The 7,971-nt window shown below is 32.9% G+C and overlaps 1 pseudogene; it reads left to right on the forward strand.

The window, feature by feature from the left end:
• Positions 1-2,919: 2,919 nt before the first annotated feature.
• On the forward strand, positions 2,920-3,037 carry LOC117170400 (annotated as a pseudogene).
• The last annotated feature ends 4,934 nt before the right edge of the window (positions 3,038-7,971 follow it).

Genomic DNA, 7,971 nt, shown 5'->3' on the forward strand with positions numbered 1-7,971 from the left:
GGTTGATTAAACAAACTTTGAAAACACTATAACTCTGAGAATTTTCATTTTATCGAAAAAAGTCATTAGGATAATTTGTTTGTTCTTTTTAATACTATAAATATCCGTACATAGAATTTTCAAATTCAGAAAAAAGTGGTCTCAAAAATTTTCGAAATGCGCTCGCTTTTTGAATTTTTATCAATAATGGCTGGTTCACGAACTCGTCCTTTCTTTTAGGACCTAAAAAAAGTGTACCAAAGATGAATTTGATTCGTCAATTTTTTCGAAAGTTATCGTGTTTACGGACGGATGGCCGGACGGACAGACAGACGCCATCGTGAAAACCTGATTTTCGGATTCAGGGGGTCTCGAAACGTGGAGATCCGTTGAAAAAGTGTGATGTAAAATTTCCGACAATTCTAATACTTTCTCAATCATAAACGATGAGAATGTAATAAAGATAAATATTTTTGGCTCGACGAATAGATAATCTTTGAGGATCCTACAATTCTTATAATATAAACCTTTTCATTGTAAATTTAGATCGAAATATAAATCGCCATATAGCGTTTAATCGACGGAAAGAAATGATCACATATTATTTGACAATATATAATAGATATCTATAAGTAGATAATATTTTTCTATGACCGATTCTCATATATTGTTAGGAAAAACAAGCATCATGGAATCTTATATTATTATATCTTGATAGTTCTATGTTCCTTTGTAAATATAGTTGTAGATCTGTTCTTTTCCTTATATTTTTATCTTTTATAGTATATATTTGTTACCTAAAAATACTGAAGTATGGTCAGTTTTTGTATGCCACTTTTTTATCAAGGACACGCAAAAATGTACATGATAAATTGACTTCCACGTTAATCGATATCTTAATGAAAAATTAGAATTAAGTTTGCTATAACATTTAATATGCTAATTACGAAAGCATAAGAAATTGCACGTGACTTCGAGTGCTGTATATATGCCAGTGAGTCCTTAGTATTATATGTTTATGAAATATTCATTGTTTATTATGAAAATTATGTAAAAATCTGTAAATATTGACAACTTAATAAACATTTATTAAACTAAAAAGCACCAGTTCTCGTCGGATCACTGAAGTTAAGCAGCGTTGGGCACGGTTAGTACTTGGATGGTTGACCGCTTGGGAATACCGCGTGCTGTTGGAATCCCTTTTTTAATACTCTTTTTGTAAATATTTTATTTAAATGTCATAGTATCTTAAATACCTTCGAATTGTTATTATTCGGATTATTGGAAAGTAGTGAAAATGATAAGTCTTAAGAAAAAAGATAAAAATGGAAATGAAATTGGTAGCTACCGCCTAATAACTTTATTACTAAACATTAGTAAACTTTTTGAGGTTATAATTAAGAAATCTATTGCAAGAGAATGTGAGAGAAAAAATCTTACAACGGAGCAACAGTTCGGTTTTAGACATAAATACTCGTGTATTCATGCGATCAGTAAGTTTACAGGTGATATATGTTGGGAACTAAATGATAACAAGTTTGTTGGAGCCTGTCTCATTGATTTGGAAAAAGCATTTGATACAGTTTGGTTGGACGGTCTAATTTTTTAATTATTACAGAAAGGATTCTCGAAATATTTGATACGATTTCTGTGCATGATGATATATGGAAAAAAGTTTTTTGTATCAGATATCATGGACAACACTTTAAGATCTGAATATTTTGAAATTCCAGATGGATTACAAAAAGGGGCTGTAAATTCGCCGACTCTATTTAACTTGTATTTTAGCGATATTTTAAGATTGTTTGGAATTAATATCAATCCCAAAATTAAAGGAATGGCATTCGCAGATAATTTGTTATTATACATAATCGCTAAATGCGTAGACGTGACTCGAAAGGAACTACAAAGAATATTTAATTCAGTTATAAATTATTTTCATACTAGGAGATTGAAATGAATTATTGATAAATGCGAGACAATATTATTTCGGCCCAGCTGTAGAATTGGAAGTCATCGTAAAAATTATAAAGTATGGAGAGATTTTCATCTTACTAATGAGGAGAAAAGGTTAAAACATAAAGATTGTGTACGATATTTAGGTTTTCATTTTGATGATAAATTAAGATTTATAAAACTAATAAAAATACATTGAGAAAAAGCTAAAAAGGCTTATTTTAACCTAAAAAATTTGTTCCACTCATGTGTTTTGAACAAAAAAGTTAAGATTCTGTTTTATGTATCCGAAAATTTAAACGAAATTGCCTGCGAGCATGTCTAAATATGTACAAAAGTCCGCATTCCAATTATGAGCAATATTACTCAAATGAGGACCTGTATAAAGTTGCTAATATTAATAGAATCGATAACTTTATATTGAAATTAACTAGAGACCATGTAGCTAATTCTTCCAAAAATTTTCAAATTCTGAGATATTCGGTTAATACTATCCAAATCCGCTTTACCACGAACAAGCTAAAAAAAAAGTTACATTTCACACGATGCTTTCCCGTTCCTGGATAGTGACGGGTATATTCAAGACAAAGAAAATGTACCAATAATTTATCATATTAAGCGACACGCTTTTAATACAGCAATTTTGTACGAAAGAAATTCTGTATGTAGATAAAGTGAGGGCACTTGCTTCTCAATGAGTATATCGGATAAGGACAAAAATGATAAACTTCGAAAAAATGTAAAGCGATATTGGTGGTTATGATCTGACTACAGATTATCATAAATTATTACTAATTATTACTAAGTATATTTAATTATCGTATAAAATTCACAAAACGTGCTCCGTAAAGTCTGCGAGTGCTGAAACTTCAGTCACACGGACTCTGAATCCTCTAGACGATTTGCATGTTTTTTTTTATCAGTATTTGATATAGCTCTAACTGATGTGTATATAATGTAAATATGTGTTCAATAAATACTGTTATTTGTAAAAAAAACCGCTGAAAGCACCAGTTCTCATCTGATCACTGAAGTTAAGCAGCGTTGGGCGCGGTTAGAACTTGGATGGGTGACCGCTTGGGAATACCGCGTGCTGTTGGTATCGCTTTTTTTAAATACTTTTTTTGTAAACACTTTATCTAAATGTTATATTATCTTAAATACTTTCAAAATAAAGTCATGTCTATTTGACTTTTTAGCCCTGCAAACGGGATAGTTCATTCAAAACATTTATTAAATACGGACATCTTTTTGCCATTATTTCTATTGCAAAATTTCGCTCTTCATGTCAACTTTTTATTGAACTTTTATGTTATATGAAATATGACATGTCAATTTGAATTGGCAACCCTGGAAGCGGGGTAGTTTGTTTAAAAACTTTCACGTAATTGTATATCCTGGCAACGGCCATACCACGCTAAAAGCACCATTTCTCGTGAGTATCCCTTGGTCCTCCGAAAGGAAATGTCAGGTAGCAAGCGCTTCTAAATCCTTAAGTATGGAAAAGTTTATCGAAAATATTTAAGCGGCATCGCCGCATGGGCCGAGCCAATGAACAAATTGAACGAGTTTACCTACCAAATTACCACCATGGCAGCACATAGGCCAAGTTTCGCGCCACAAAGTTCAGTGAAATTATCCAGCAGTATAAGTTTCAAAAGTGAGATTGATCATACAAGGTTTGATAACAAAAAAGGGGGCACTACCCCCACACATCGGATAAATGTCGAAAATCGAGCATTTTTACCCGGAGGTTGTATTCGGAATAACAGAAAGAAGGAAGTGAAGATGCCAACGACAAGGGCAGCAAAAATCAAGGAAATTTCAAATCCATTGAAAAACCAGAGGCAGGTGAACACCCATAAGCCATACATCAGGCCAACGGAAGGAACCGGAAACAAAAATAACCTTAAAGCAGCAAAATCACTGTCGCAGACATCAAATAAAACTGCAGATGAATTGGAAATGAACGAGACCATGGAGAGTAATCAGCAAAAAATGGAGATTCCTGTAAAGGAATATCAACTTTTAATCTTTAACAGCCATACACAACAGAAGACAAAAAAATCAGCTTCTGAAAACGATCCAAGAACACATGGAAAGGATCCAAAACTTAGAAGAAGCGCAAATTGAACGAGAGTCCAAAACGGAGACAGGAGAAGCAAGTTCATCAAAGAGGCAGAGACTGGAGCAAAAACCGAGTACTCAGGTCATCAAAACGAGTGACTCACGTACATCAGTTGTGAAGACAGGAGGATCGAGTGAAATTTCCACAGCCTCGGCAGTTGATGGGATTAACGTCACCCCTGAAAAGGAACAAGAAGAACATCCAGAGGACCAGCTAGCAGAAGGTTCAACTAATTACAAATAAAGACGGCCACCTCCAATCGTTATATTTGGGGCAAACCAAGGTTCGACGATGAGTCTTGTCAAACAATCTTCAGGTGAGCATAAATTTTATATCAGACTAAATTTTACTCGTTTACTCTTAAAGAAGAAAAACCTCAATCCTTTCTTTTAAAAGGACTTAACAATAACGAAAACCCAGACGAACTACACGACGAACTCAAAAACCACAACGTAGACAAACTGACATTTTTAAAGGCACAGCAACGAAATTAAAGAAAGAAAATAAAGTGTTACCTATATACTTAATACAAATATCAACAGACAGTCAGTTAACCAAACTGCACAGTATCAAATACCTAAATTAACAGGCTGTCTGGTGGGAAAAACTAAAAAGGACAGAGACTGTACAGTGCAGAAAATGTCAAAGATTTGGCCACGTGGCCTCAAATTGTCAATTAGGGTTTGGATGCGTAAAATGCAACATAAATCATGAGCAGGGCAAATGTGAACTGCCTCCAATTGAAGCTGTAGATGATAGAACTAAACTTTATTGCGTAACGTGTCATAGTTTTGGCCAGCCGGCCTCTTACAGAGGATGCCCAAAACAAGTTGAATTTCGAGACCATACAGAGAAGAAAATTCACGCCATAAAAGAAAATAGGGTTATCAATGAGCGCATGGTTAATAATTATGTTCAAAAGGGCTTGTCTTTTTCCAGTGTTGTAGGAATGAGAAGCAACAAAGTGCTCAAACCCGTCGTACAACACAAACACGAAACAATACATACTTGACAAATAAAGTAACGAAACAGAATGCGCAACCGACAGGACAAACGACAGACTTGACACAAATAACTGACCTAATAAACAAAAATAGTGAGAACATACAAAATTATTCCAAATGATGAAAGACCTCCTAGACATTGCCAATGGCGGACAATAACGATTCAGATACACGAAACATCAGAATGAAAAAGTTAAAAATGGTCTCTGTTAACGTAAACTCAATTTTTCCAAACCAAAGGAGGGGTAATCTTTTAAATTTCCTTAAAAATAATTATCCAGACATAGCAGGATTATCTGCAACTAAATTAATTCAAAAACATAAAGTTGAATTTAAGGATTATAACATTATTCGTAGAGATAGGCCAAATTCAATACAGGGAGGGGGAGTTACATTATTAATTAAAAAAGAGTTTAAATTCAAAAAAATAATAGTATCAGAGGTCAAACAATTTAAAAATTTAGAAACGGTAATTATAAGCATCAAGCTGCAAAATAACGAGCAACTATACTATATGTTATTGCAGCGTATGCAGCCTATGGAGAAAGGTTAAGTTTAAATAAAGAATTAACTCAATTATTTTTAGTCCTTAAGCTGAATGACCCTGATAATTACTTTGTAATTGCAGGAGATCTAAACGCGAAACACACTAGCTGGTTAAATTCATTAAATAATACTAGAGGAACCTTTTTAAGAAACTGGATAAATGACAATAGAGTCACGTATAAAATAAAATTATATAGCTCGAGCCTCCCTTCTTTTCCTAGAGGAGATTCTTATTTGGATCTATGCTTAGCTGGTGGTAGACTGAAGGTCGCCATATTTGAGAATGCAGACAAACTAGAAACATTAGATTATGACAGCAATCATAATGCGATCCAAATGCGAATTTCCTATAAAAATGATTCTATGGAGTTCTATCAAACGCCTTTAATTATGAAAATTCACAGACAAAAAAGCCTTTTAGTAACCAAAATTAACAACATTTTTAGACAATTTAAAACGCATAATAAAAGACAATTAAATCTGTTGCAAAATAAACTCCTGACAGTAAGATCACTCCATAAACAAGCGTATATTACGTCAATTAATAGATATTGGTCTGAAAAAATAAGTAAAATTCCCGAAAATGACCCAAAGAATATGTTTCCGCAAGTAAACCAAATTTTTAGAAAAAAAGGTAAAATATCCATCCCACAATTAAAAATCCAAAATCAGAATATTCCACTTTTACAGGAAGCAAATATAAATGTAGGCAGCCTAATGAAAGATGAAACGGATAAATTGATAATATCCAATCAGGAAGACAAACTAAAAATAATAGGAACACATTTTCAAAACACACACACTAGATTTCTTCACTTTGGAAGGGAAAGATTCAACAAAATTATACAGGAAAAAATAAAGAATTTTGAAACTGACATAGAAAATGATAAAGAATCCAATACTACAGTAGTCAAATTCAGTGATGATTTGAGGTCCAATTCACTTGCATTACAAGAAACCATCCTGAATTTCTTCACTTCAAACATGACGCTAAACAAAATATTCAGAAAGTTAAATAATAAAAAATCTTCAGGCATTGATGGCATTCCAAATATTGCATTAAAACATATAACACCCACAATAGTGTACGATTATTGTATCTTATTTAAGAATATGTTGAACAATAGTTTATTTTCGAAAGAATGGAAAAAATCCAAGATAACTCCCATACCTAACAAAGTAATTAATAGCACCAACCCAGCAGACTTCCGACCTATAGGTTTATTGCCGAATATAAGTAAAGTTTTCGAAGTCATAGTAAAAGACTCTCTGTTGCATGTATCCGAAGAGAAATAAGTTATACCGGAATTTCAGTTTGGTTTTCAGCATAAACATTCAACAATTCATGCAATAAATAAATTAACGTCGGACGTCTGTAGGGCAATAAACGATAACAAATATGTAGGGGCTTATCTAATTGACCTAGAAAAAGCTTCTGACACAGTTTGGATAAAGAGCCTGATTTATAAACTATTAAAGCTAAAATTCCCCAAACACCTTGTAAAAATGATCAAAGAAATAATAACAGGGAAAAGTTTCATAATCACGGAGGACAATATAACGATTGATCAGGTTTTCAAAGTACTTAACGGTCTTCATCAGGGAGCAGTACTCTCTCCAATTCTTTTTAATATCTCTGTTTACGAGTTATTAACAATTTATGGCATCAATATAGAAGCTGACAAAAAAGCACTAGCTTTCGCTGATGACATAATAATTTATATCATAGGTGAAAAAGCATCAAAAATACAAGAGCAAATTCAAGATTTATTTGAAAATATTCAATATTAGAGCAGAGTACTCGAATATGAGATATTCTCGTAATATGAGCAAGCGGGGTATCAGCTAAACTAAGAGACCCACTCTGTTGGTTCTATCACTAACTTGTAGCCCTTGAAGAAAGAGTAGTTTCGTGGTATAGTCCATTTTTCATTGGGCTGCTAAAGATTACACAGGCCCACAAAAAAAACAAAAGTGTCTGTGCAATTGACCAGACCTATATATTCTTATGTATTTTTCGACGCTGAATCCGAATTTGCAATAAAAAAGTAGGGTCCAGCTACTTTTTTATGGGGTTTAGCTCGAAAAACCTCATTTTTTACGGGTTTTTCATGGTTTTTTTAAATAAAAAAAAATAAAGAAAAATTTTATTTTTTGACTTCAGAATCGAATTCTACGGGAAAAAATACATTGAAAACTATGTTTTGATTTTTTTTTTACAAAAATTTCAACCCACCATACGGCGATGAAAAGGCTTAAAATCGCGAAAAGTGAAAATTTGCTTCAAATTTGATTAAAATGACATTAAAATCAAGTTTTACGATTTTAAACCGATTTATAAACATTGAAAATACTTTA

Source organism: Belonocnema kinseyi, chromosome 3 (genome assembly GCF_010883055.1).
Source record: "Belonocnema kinseyi isolate 2016_QV_RU_SX_M_011 chromosome 3, B_treatae_v1, whole genome shotgun sequence".
Lineage (NCBI taxonomy): Eukaryota > Metazoa > Arthropoda > Insecta > Hymenoptera > Cynipidae > Belonocnema > Belonocnema kinseyi.